We start from the raw sequence: 13255 nt of genomic DNA, 5'->3' as shown, positions 1-13255 counted from the left end.
ATTTTTAGTACTTCATAATCAATTTAAAAATTTTATATCGGATGTCATTAGAATGCTCAATTCTCAATTTAAATAAAATTTGTGTTTTTTTTAAAATCGACTAGAAAGAGTATTATTTATCTTTTTTTGTTATTAGTTTTAATTTTTTTTGTAACAACTGTATTAATTGAAAGAACTTTTTCAACTATGAATCTCAATAAAAGTTGGCTTCTAATTGTATGAAAAGTAAATTTTTAAATAAGTATTTATTGAGATGTATATATATAAGAGTAATACTACACATTCAAGTCTTTTTATGAACTAAGTCTAACCAAGTTAAATAATAAGATTTAAAATAATGCTAGTCATAACTGATTTTTGTTATCTTAGATTAATTTGATTGGGCTTATTTAACAAAAAAAACTTAAATGTGTAGTATTATTCTATATAAAAAGAGAGATATTTCGATTGTATTGTTAAGAAAATGATTACTTAATTTTTTAAAAATATAAACAAATAATAAAATTCTAAATTATGTGTTATTATTTAAAATTATTATTTAGTGTTTTAATTTGTAAATTAGATATTTTAAAGACTAATTATGTTATATGTACATAAAAAATAACCACTTATATACATATTGAACTAAAAAATATACATTAAAAATAAATTAAACAATATATATAATGATTAATGAATATTTTAATAGTTGATTTTTATGTATATATAATATTTTTATTATAAAAATTATTATTATATTATATATTTTGTCCCACTATCAAAATTTTCTGAATCCGTCACTGATTATATCATTAATTTCATTAATTATATTTAAAAAAATGAAGTTTAATGGCGCTATAAAACTGGAAGAAACACAAAAAATGGATTTTCAAATTTAGAAAAAAGTAAAATGGAAAATTTGATTTTTTTTATTAAGTAGAGGAAAAATTTGTAATTGCCTCATTATTTTCTCCTCCTTGTTAGTTTTCACCTCAAAGATGAAGAGAAAAGTTTTACGTAGATTCCGCTTCACTTTTTTCTTTTTCTCTCCATTTTTTTTAGTGATCCAAACAACGAAAAAGTTGATTTTTCACCCATTTTTTTCTATATTTTCTTTCTCTCTATATTCCTTTGAAACAAACAGAATGTAAATAAATGAGAGAAAACTAGTGAGAGCGAGAGTAAAAAACAAAGAGCCCGACCGAATGAGGAGGGGCATGAATGAGTTGAGGTGAGAGATAGAAATAAGAATAAATACGTCAATAATCATCAAGTTTCATGGTCACATAAACAATCATTAGCCACAAGGAGAGAGAGGATAGATGAAACAAAAAGATTGGAAGCTATCATAGTTTTTTATTGCGGATGGTGGCTCGTGACGGTGAACTAAAAATTTGTCATAAAGTTATAGTGAATGGTGTTGCAGACAATAGTAAAAATGGCAGATTACCTAAAAAATATACATATTTGTACAAAAAAAATATACAAAAATTATAAATATAATAAACTATAAAATTTATCTATATAAACAATTTTTTAGACATAAAACATCTAATTAATGTAGCAAATATAGTAGCAAATTTAGCAAATAAACATAACATCAAGTTTAAATCATAACTCAAAAGTCATAAAGAAGCCATAAAACAGAAGACATAAAACATAAAAATTATAAACCATCTAAATTCAAGCTCACATCAAATTCATCCAAATTAACATGATTATTATCGTGTCCCTGTATTCCTTCATCATCCTCTGATTTAGTATCATTAAATTGAATCTCCCCTTTTTGTTCTTCTTCATTTTCAGAATCCTCTTCATTTTCAAATTCTGATTTTTCTTCCTCTTCCATAATTACTGCCTTTCTTTTTTATTTTTTTTGAACCTTAGATCCACTTGGTCCACCCTTTGCACCACTCCTTGCAGTTGCAGGTTCTTTTCTTTTTCTATTTTGTTGTCTTCTCCTAATATTTATCGTAGGCTCATGTCCCCCATTGCTTTAAACACAAGGTTCCAGCTCAAAGTTTTATCATCTTGATGAACCAAATTAGCATCATCATCCACATTATCATCATCTCGAAAAATGACAATTCCAATTTCTCCAACTAACCACTCATTACACTCATCAATGTCATTGAGTGCAATAGGGTCAGCTTCATCTTTAAGATTGTACCTCTCGATGAATTGTTGGTTATACTTTATGAAGTCCAAACTCTCCATCCTTTCATGACCAAGCCTATTTTTTTTAGTATGAATATGCTCAAATATACTCCAATTGCGCTCACATCCAAAAGCACTACAAGTCAAGCTCAAGATCTTGATAACAAAGTCTCGCATGTTTAAAACTTCATGCCCATATGTCCGCTACCAAAATACTATAAAATTAAATAAATTTGTCTAAGATTTTAATCGAACTAAATTTATAAAACTTTGTAAAATTTATAACAATCTTACCCGGTGAAATCTTTTTCCTTTGGAATTTTACAAAATCTGATCTAAAAAGTCCATAGCCGGCCTTGTATAGTGTTTGCTCCTCCAATATCTTCTATTACACACCTTGACTTGACACTAATCTAGTGTTGTACTCAAACCACCCCTTTGTAACTTCTAAATCCAGCCCAATGCGAGGGTTGTTATAAAACAACTTGAGATTTAGAAAATGATCAGCTTCATGCAACGGAAGATGAAGTTGGCAATTCTATTTGTTGTCAATGATTTTAAAAACATCATTGTACTTGCTCTCATCATTAAGAAATATTTTTATGATGCATTCATTTGCCTTCTTTATTGCTTCATAAATATATCCCATTGGTGACTTCTTCTCCCCATCAACAAGTCTAAGCACCCGAACAAGAGGGCCCATGATCTTAAAGGTGTACTTGACATGATTTCAAAAAGAGGCATGATAATAATCTTTATTGCCTGCCTCCCCTTTGCCTCATTTGATAACTTATTCTTTGTCCATTCATTCAAGGTGAACATTCTTCTTATATTTTCTTTCTCCTTTTAAAGCCTTTTCAAAAAGAGAAATAAAGTGGCAAATTAGGTGACTGCATACCTTACCAACTCCTTACCATTTGTGAAGTGTCTTAATATAAACAACGTGCTAGAGTGACTAGAAGTGAAGCTAACTAAAGGAATAGCCTTTTTTATGATTTTTTGAATTAATGGTAGCTTTCCAATGTCCTCAAGCATCAAATCCAAACAGTGGGCAACACAAGGAGTCCAAAACAAATTTGGTCTTTTCTCCATCAGCAACTTATCGACAAGAACATAATTGTTCCTATTATTAGTTACAACTTGAACAACGTTTTGCTCACTAATTTTCTCCACATCATCAAAAAGCTCAAATAATTTTTCACCAATCTTCACATAATTAAAAGCATCAATATAGTTCAAAAACATTGTCCCAGCTGGAGAGTTTACAAGAAAACTATTAATCCTCCTTTGCCTTTTATCCGTCCAAGCATCTGAAATAATAGAGAAGCCATACTTTTTCTATTATTCTTTATGACCCTTCAACAATTCTTTGGTGTATTCCAACTCCTCATTAAGCAGCGGAACCCTTAGAGTATGATAACTGAGAGTAGGTAAATTGGGACCAAAGCTTCCATTAGCCCACAACATATCTTAAAAATTCTTCAACTTTACTAGGTTCGATGGAATCCTAGCTTGGTAGAACCACCGTGCTATGTAACGATGAACTCTACGAACTGCTTTCTTATTACATGCTTCATTGATATTCTACTGCCTTAATTTCTCTCTTTTGTTTCTTGCAATGGTAGTTTCAAGTCTTCTAACAAACAAGTTCATTGGACTTCCCATACTAGTTGAACTCCTCTAGCACTACTTGCACCCCTCTAGCTACTGCCATTAGAGTTGGATTATGAGGTTCATCAATCTCTTGAGCATCTTTCTCTGACAATTCGAACCCCAAACTCTCTAAGTCAAGTTTCTTAGCATCAACACTATATTTTTCGGTACTTTTCGGTGTGGCACTTTGTCTTTCTCGATTTTTTCTGATTGTAATACTCTCATAATTTAGCAACAACATCCTTTGGGACCATTTTACATCCAACAATGTTTTCAGGCTTGATCATTAAGTGTTCTTTTTCCCGTGTAATGTCTCTTTTCATAATTTTTTTACAAACATACAGTGTCATTGGTATTTCTTTCTTCTATGGTACTAATATATTTTCAGCTTGGATCAATTCTATTAGAATGGACAGGAGCTGCGGGACCAACAGGGGCAGTGCCAGCAGTAGGACCAGCAGAGGCAAGGGTAGGAGCATTAGAATCAAGGACTTGTCTAGAAGTGGACATAGTGAACTGAATGGATAAAAATTGGAAGAAGAGAGGTTTAACACTAATTATTGATAATGTCTATAAAAAAGAGGCAGTAGGAAAGAGAGAAAAGAAAAAATAGGACTAGAGAAGTTGAAAAAGATGTACGAAACAGAAAGGGAACTGTGGTTAGCAATGGTAGCAAGGAGTGGCTATGGTGATGAGCAGTAGCGATGATTGGTGTCACCAGTGGCGGCGACGGCGACGAGCAGTGGCGACAATGAGCGGCATGACGAGCGGCGATGATGGGTGGCGCAGAAAGCAGCATCGCAGAGAGTAATGTCACAGAGAACAGAGACGGAGAGAATTTTTTTTAAGATGAGGCAGAGGAGGGAGTTTTTGAATGAGAGGCTGATTATTAGAGTTAGTGGTTAGTGGGATCACTTAGATTTCCTAAATTACCCGAAACATCCTTAAATTTTTTTGGAAAATCCGAAAAACTCTGCAATTTCGGCCATTTAAGTTGCGTTCTGCCATGACGCCCCCGTGAAAACCCCAATGCTGCACCCACTATATGGTGGCAAGGTCAAAACCTAGCACACCATATCGTTATAGCGCCGCCATAACCGCAATTTCAAACACTGGAAGCAATTAAAAATTTCAAGAATCTTGAGATGAAATCTCACTCGATGTTTGTCAATAATTTATTCAGAGTATATACCCATTTTGGTCCTCAAAAAATTTTAGACTGGACAATTTAGTCCCCAACTAAAATTAATTACTCGATTGGTCCCTAACAATTAATTCCGTCAGTCACTTAGGTCCTTTACTCTGTTAACTCTAACGGAGGACAAAATAGTCCCTGACAACTCTAACAGGGGTCAAAATGGTCCCTGATATCCTCTATTCGGAAATGACACTATTCTCTCCTAATTTTCATCATATCTCGTATAACACTAGCAGTCTAACACTGTAACTTCAAACTACACCATGCACACTCTATAAATTTAATGTTCACAAGAAAAAAATCCTCAACTTGTTCTCAACCAATTCATACTCGGAAAACTAATGCCTATGTCTCTCAACTAGTTATCGTCTTCGACGAATCTCATGAATCTAGACAGCAAGTCTGATTTGTTAAGACCCGTCGTCGTCGTTGTCATCTTCCTCTTTCTCTGCCCTATCATCTCCATGACCACATTGTCCACCACTCCGATCGCTTCCTTCAGCTTCTTCTCCAAACCAATGTTTAGTAATCGCTTCAGTTTTCATATGAGCGGCAACGACGACATTGCTCGTTGTATTGATAGCTTGGATGCGAGGTCGAAGCTGTCTGCCAACTTGGACTCTGGAAAAGAAGGAATAAAGCAGTCGGTATCTATTTTAAATAAGAATTTGCATATGATGTCGAATGAGAATATTCTCATGATGTCCTAATGTCCAACAATTTATATTGCTTGTCGGAGAGTGGAGAAAGGCATGCCCTTGGAGTAGTTGTGGAATTTGGTCTTGAGGATGTCGTGGACGTGTCGGGGTTGGAAGTGATGTTATTGAAAACGTGGAAGTGGAAGTTTTTGGTGGGTGAAGTGCAAAGGAGGTGGATGTACCAGTCACAAGGATTTAGGAAGTGTGTGGTCCATGACATGTTGAGATAGGTGCGACACATGTGACAATTACACCATGGCTTAATTTTGGAGCTAAAGAGGAGGAAGAAAAAGATAGAAAAGAAGACTGTGAAGGTGAAGAAGGAGAGTATGAATGTTAGGGTTATGCGATATATGATAAAAATTGGGGAAGAACAGTATCGTTTTCGAATAAAGGGGTCAAGGATTATTTTGTCCCTTGTTAGAATTGTCAGAAACCATTTTGTCCCCTGTTAGAGTTGTCAGGGACTATTTTGTCCTTCGTTAGAGTTAACGGAGTAAAGGACCTAAGTGACTGACGGAATTAATTGTTAGGGACCAATTGAGTAATTAATTTTAGTTGGGGATTAAAGTGTCCAGTCTGAAATTCTTTGAGGACCAAAATGGGTATATACTCATTTATTTAAGAATGTTACTATGGAGTGGCTATGGGAGATTTTTAGCAATGAGGAAAGGTAGTTGATGTGTTTCTTTCAGGAAAAAAATAGGATAAAAACTCAGATGAGGTTTGCATTTATAAGGTATGTATTTAGAAACCATGCCCAACGTGCGACACAAAACTTGCATGGATGGGTTGTGGATAACTATGCACTTTGTGTCACTGAAGCCAAATATGGAAGATATGGACAACATAAAGGAAGTGGGATGGATCAAAACCGAACTTAACAAAGAGAGGTGTTCCAACAAGTAATAAAGGAGAACAAAAATGAAGGGACAGAAGTGGTAAAACATCACCAGAATCAGCGGGTTAGAATGTTCAAGAATGTATTGGTGGGATATGAGGAGCCAAAGCAGGATGAAATGAATAATTTGGAGAACTTCGACAAGAAAGAACCAGTGATGTTAGGGGAAGTAAAAGGGAGGGTGGACCCGGTAATGGTAGAAAAGCTAAAGAAGAGTATTATTGGGGAATCTATTTTTCCGTTGAACTATGAAAAAATAACTCCTAATCTCTTCAAAACTTAGCATGTTTTGTTTGAAGTTAAAAGATTGGGGTCCTTTAAGTTGGTCTAGTTTTTGAAGCGGAAGAAAGTATGAAAGAAGCTTTGTACTCTTCGCTCCTTTTGAACCATTTTGGAGAGATAAGGTCTTGGATGGAAGAAGAAACAAATAGATATAGAATAGTTTTGATAAACATACATGGAATTTCCTTACATGGTTGGTCTGAAGAGAATTTTCTTAAGATTGTTGATGTTTGGAAGACGATGATTAAATTGTATTTGAAGATCATTCAAAGTGAGAACCTTTCATTGGTCAAGGCCTTGGTTGACACAACATGGTCTCCATACATCCAGAATAGGGTTATGTTGGAATTGGAAGGTAATAAGTTTAAGTTTTTTGTTAATGAATCTGGAGAAGATCTCAACCTTGAAAAAAAATTGGTGAACATGCATGAAGCGGCGAAAATCATTGAGATACACACGGCAGTGGAGGGTGGCTCCGATCACAGTATGAACACTCTGAACTTGAATGGGAGCATTGGCATTGGTGACCTGGACGTTAATAGTGGGAAAAACAAACATAATGGTGAGAAGGAGGTGATAATTAATTATGTCGAGGTAGTGATGTATCGAGAAGAAGAATGTAAGGAATAGAGGGGTGAATACCTAAATATGCAGTTAATGGAGGATTTGAAATACAATAAGGACTCATTTCAACAAGGTGTAGGTGCTTGTTTGATAATAGAAATTCATAAGAAATAATTAATGAAACACAAATGGGCATGCAGAACAGCCCAAAGGAAGGTGAGGACAAAGGAAGATATGGCCATGCAAAACACCTCACATATAGACTTGGGCTCTCAATCAAATTCAGTACCTGATTTTTCTCCTGGATTTGAGGATATTGTTAAAAGAAATATCTCAAGTCTATTAATAAGAAAAAGAGAAAGCCCAATTGAAGAGAAGAGCCATCAACAAAAATGAATTAAAACTAAAAAAGAAAGCCCTTTACGAAAGAGCAAGAGAGAAAAAAATTAATCTCAAAAAGAGAATACAAAAACCATAAAAAATAGGGGTCTCTCAAACCGTAAAAGAAAGAAAAAAGGGGAAGAAGGGTGATATCACAGAGAAACATAAAATTAGAGGTTGCTCAAAAAAGAAGAAAGATGCAGTCAATCTAATTAAAGTCAGCGAAAGTGATAGTGAAAAAAGTATTTCAGAGAGTGAAGCTACGGAGACATAGAGGCTTGGAACGCAGCTGAACTTGGTATGTTTCAATGATGAAGAGGTTGTAAACTGCATCAAAACCCACCAAAAAGAAGGCAATGTATTAGAAGAAATCAATTTTTCAACAAGAATTAGAGGAAAAAAAATCTAGAGCAAGGGCTCAGGTAAGAGCTTCAAACTTGTATCAATAATTTTATGTTGGAATTGTAAAGGGTTGGGGAGTAAGGAAAAGTTAGGTGCGGTTAAGGAGTTAATAAGAAAATGTGATCCTTGGTTTGTTGGTTTAGTGGAGACAAAAATTGATTCTTTCACAGTTAATTTGGTGAAAAAAATATGGGATAATACTGATTTTGATTAGGATTATGTGGGAGCTGATGGAGGTGGTGAGGAACTACTGTGCATATGAGACAAGGAATTGCTAGATGTGTATAGAAGAGATAAAGGTTATAGATGAATTTGCGTTAGTGGATACTTAAGACAATATAGATGTGAGTTTGTTTTTGCGGTGGTCTATAGTGAGCATTCAGTTGAAGGAAAGAGAGTGATTTGGGATGATATAATGAATCTGAAAACAATATGATGTTGTTATTTATTGTTGTGGGAGACTTTATTGAGGTATTAAGTGTGGAGGAACGAAACAGTGGCAATGGTAGCGTTGTGGGTATGAAGAAATTTGGGGACTAGATTAATAACATGGGTTTAGTGGACCTTCTCCTTCCAGAAAAAAAATATACTTGGAGGAAAGGGAGCCAAGCCAGAAGACTTGATAAAGTTTGTGTGCATCCCATTTGGCTGCATAAATTTTTAGATTCTTGGATTGAGGTTGTTGAATGTTCAAAGTCTGACCATGTCCCTTTATGGTTGGTGGCAGAGAAGCAGAATTAGGGGCCAAGACCATTTTGCTCCTTGGATGTGTGGCTCTCCAATCCAAATTTTATCCTTATGCTTGAGAATGAATGGAGTATGTTGGGTAATATGCGATTCAAGATAAGATGAAGGTGATAAATAAAAGCATCTCGAAATGAAATAGAGAAGTGTTTGAAAATATTGATGAAAGGATAAGAAAATTTGAGGAAGAGATGATGAATGTGGATGAGAACCTAGATGTGGGTAGAGATGTGGATGTGAATCTGAGTAGGAGGAAGGCTATTGTGGGTCAAGTAGAAATTTGGTATAGAAAAAAAGGAGAATATTGGAAACAGATGTCGAGAGAAAAACATTAAAGAGGTTGAATCCTAAATATGACGTGGGTAACATTAGCATCAAAGATAGATGTGCTAGAAGAGATGAAGGATTTTAGACCAATTAGCATGATTGGGAGTGTCTACAAAGTAATCTCGAATGTGTTGGTTTCAGAATGAAGAGTGTGATGAGTACATTGGTGGGGGAGGTACAATCGACTTTTATCCAGCATCGACAAATCTTAGATAGTGCGCTGATTGCATGTGAAAAGGAAGTAAGAAGAAAGGTGTCATTGCCAAGGTTGACTTCAAAAAGGCTTACGATACAGTAAGATGAGTATTTATGGACCATGTCTTGGAATGCATGAGCTTTGGTGAAGTATGGAGAAAATGGATAAGAGGAATGGTTAACACGGCGGTAATGTCCATTATTGTTAATGGTACTCCAACCGAACTATTCCCCATGGAGCGAGGCTTATGCCAAGGTGATCCAATGTCTCTATTTTCATTTATATTAATGGCTGAAGTTTTGAATCAAATGCTAATAAAAACAAGAAATAGAGGTTTGGTGAAGGGGTTACAGGTAGGGAAAGACAAAGTGCTTTTATCACACTTGCAGTTCGCAAATGACACAATTCTATTCTGTCCACCAAAAAGAAGAATTCTGAGAAACCACAGGAGGGTCCTAACATATTTTGGTATGATATCTGGTTTAGTGATCAATTATCAAAAGTCTACACTTATACCAATCAATGTTCACTATGAGGAAGCTACTTTCCTAGCAGAAGAGCTGAATTGTCCGATGGGGATATTGCCTATTACTTACTTGGGGACTCCATTGGAGGCTAATCCTAAAAGGATTGATACATGGAAGCCGATGGTTGAGAAAATGGAGAAGAAGTTGTGCAAGTGAAAAGCATGGGTGTTATCTAAAATGGGTAGACTTACGATTATTAAAGCGGTGATAAATAACCTTCCTATGAACTACTTAAGCATCTTCAAGCTACTCAAAGCTGTGGCAAAAAAAATTGTATCTATTCAGTTAAGGTTTTTTTGGGGTGAGAAAGTGGGGAAGTCAAAACTTCCTACAGTTAGTTGGAGTGAAATCCAAAAATCGAAAGAGTATGGTGGTCTAGGAGTTGGCAACATTACAATAAAAGACGCAAGATTATTATTCAAATGGTGTTGGAGGTATTCAACAGAAGATAAACCAATATGGAAGACAACAGTTTCATCATATAATGGGGTGCTACTCCTAAAGCCTATTCATAATCATGATGCTCCAAAATCTAATGGTCTATTGAAGGATATCTTTAGTGGTACATGTGAGAATCAGTTCTGTAAGGAAGTAAGTTTGAAGGAGCTGAGATTGTGTGTGAAAAATTGAGATAAAACTATATTTTGGGAGGATAGATGACTTGGTAATTTAAGTTTGAGGGAGAAGTTTCCTAGGCTCTACGATATTTCTACTCAGAAATTGGACTATATCGCAAATTGTGGCTTTTGGGATGATTTATCTTGGAATTAGAACTTGAGATAGAGACATCATTTTTTTTAGTAGAAGTATAAACACTGTGAGAATTTACATACTTTACTTCAAACTGTGGTTTTAAATGCAAGTACTCAGGATAAAGTCATTTAAAACTTTTCAGAGGACGGAACCTTCTCGGTCAAATCTTTTACTAACTTCACAGTAGCAATGACACCGGAATGGACAAAATTAAGGCACACATTTGATAATATATGGAAAAGTGCTATACCACCAAGAGTAGAGTTGATCGTGGTCCTTGGCAAATTAAACACTACAAAGAGGTTAGCAAGATTTAACATAATTGCTAAAAATCAATTGACTTGTATATTGTGTGGTTTGGATGAGGAGGATGGAGATCATTTGTTTGTTCATTGTAATTATGTGTCAATGTTATGGTTTAGAATAATGTTGATTGGAGAGATTAGTTGGGTTAGACCAAGAGGTGTTAGAGATTTTTTTTGAATCTTGGTGTAATCAGGGTGTAAAATGTGGTAAAAAAATGATTGAATATATTGTTTTGACTACTTGAAGAGTTAGGAATAAAAAAGCTTTTGATAATAGGAGTATCCAAGCAAATGCTGCTTAGGAGACATTAGTACGTTAAAAAGAATGCGAGTTACTCTATAAAAAAAATTCAAGATTGAACATTCCTCTTAAGGATGGGGTGGCCACGAAGGCCTCACTATTATGGAGCAATCTTCGGTGGTGGTTGGGTGGCTTTGTACATAATTTGTGGTGTAAAAATAATGTATGACAATAGGAGGGTACTTCTTAGATGCTGAGAATAAACTAGTGACGCTAATTTGTGAATTTCATAGTTCAAATTTAAGATTGGATGCACTTTTGAAAGGAGTTGAGATATTTGTTTAATTTGTTCTTGAAGAGTCCTTGACACTTCTACATAATCTGGTGAATAAAACTAATGAATTATGCCTAATAAATTGATTTAAAGGTTAGGATAACGTCATGTCAAGTTTAAACTTCCAAAAGAATAAATTAAAGAACATGTTGGAACAAGTAGGACCTTTGAAGTTTGTGCAAGTATCACAAAAGAAATTTAGCTTCATTGACAAATGGAAACAATTTGTAGCAAGAAAAACTATAATAGTGTTATATGGTGTTAAATAGCTGTGCTTTTCTTTAGTTCTTATTGTCAACTAAATTTGCTTCTCTTTGATGACAATGCCGTAGGGGTGTAATTATTTTAGTTATAGAAGTTGTTCTTCTTTATTGTTTCTATTAGGTAGTTTTGACTTTTTGTATTTTGTTTAGATCTCTTTAAAACTGTTGTCTCCCACTTTTGTGTGGTCGAGAGTGTTAACAACCATAAAAAAAGTAGTGAAACAAAATGAAAAAGCAATGCATGTCAAGAATTATTATAGCATCGAACAAAATAAAAAATGAAGAGGCATTAAAGCATTTTGGAGTGCAAGCCTTGTATTATATAGCTGGTCTCAAGACAATATTTGAAGACAAAAAAAATAGAGTGAGATTAGAGCATCATCTCATACACATACTTTATCAATATTTTGTTTTATCTTTGAGCTTCATTTAAGATTTCATTGTTATGACTATCTGATGTTTATCTTTCTGTAATTGAAATAAAAGCTAGCTAATCATGGTGAAGCGAGAAAAATGAAAAAAAAAATCATGAGTAAAAAGAGAAAAAAGAGATAAATTGAAAAAAGTCAAAGTAATTTATGTGTATTTAGATTTTGTTGAACTAGGATTAGTCTCCTTTAACTAAGTTGGGATAATACTTGATGGTTGTTGAATATAGTTAGATTTTCTTTAGTTAAGTTGGGATAATATTTGGTAGTTGTTTTTTTCTTAGCCAAGTTAGAATAGCATTTGGTGGATATTAAATGAATTATATTGTAATTTATTGGTATTGGTATATGTAATAAGTTAGCTTATAGTTATTATGGTGAAAACTAAATGTAAATTTTGTTGCATATGAAAGTTAAATCAAGATACATACTTGTATGATTCTCTCATTTTCTACTATGTTTTATTCTGATTTTAAAGACAAAACGCAAATAATCTCATACTAATTCAACTTTTATGAAAACGGTTTAAAAAACTTCAATTTTAAAATTAACTTGATTCAATACCTCTTTCTCAAATTCTAGTATCGTCATCAAATTTAAAATTGTTATTGTTAATTTTATACTTGTATTAGTGTCCAAGTTGGAGTAAATCCCATAGTGGTCTCCGAGATTGACGCCGTGCACCAAAATCGTCCCTGAGATTTCAATTGCACCAATTATGTCCTTGAGATTGGAAAAATTACACCATAATAGTCCCTGACCTGTTTTCCGTTAACGACGCGCTGACGTGGCTTGATGACATGGACTTTTGGTGACACGTGTCACTTCATGATTTGACCACGTGTAACGGTATGACGACGTGTCGGTCAACGACACGTGGCATGCTGACGTGGATGGATATGCCACGTGTCACAATGCTATT

The 13255-nt window shown here is 34.4% G+C and overlaps 1 long non-coding RNA gene across 1 annotated transcript; it reads left to right on the top strand.

Annotated features, from left to right (window-relative positions):
• Window positions 1-7944: 7944 nt before the first annotated feature.
• Window positions 7945-12780, top strand: LOC112802108 (uncharacterized). The gene is made up of 2 exons (XR_003202193.3): window positions 7945-8235; window positions 8943-12780. It is a non-coding gene; the product is annotated as an uncharacterized lncRNA (long non-coding RNA).
• Window positions 12781-13255: the final 475 nt, after the last annotated feature.

Source organism: Arachis hypogaea, chromosome 5, assembly GCF_003086295.3.
Source record: "Arachis hypogaea cultivar Tifrunner chromosome 5, arahy.Tifrunner.gnm2.J5K5, whole genome shotgun sequence".
Classification (NCBI taxonomy): Eukaryota; Viridiplantae; Streptophyta; class Magnoliopsida; order Fabales; family Fabaceae; genus Arachis; species Arachis hypogaea.
The sequence above is the reverse complement of the archived record's forward strand: the minus strand, read 5'-3'. Positions and strand labels throughout refer to the sequence as shown.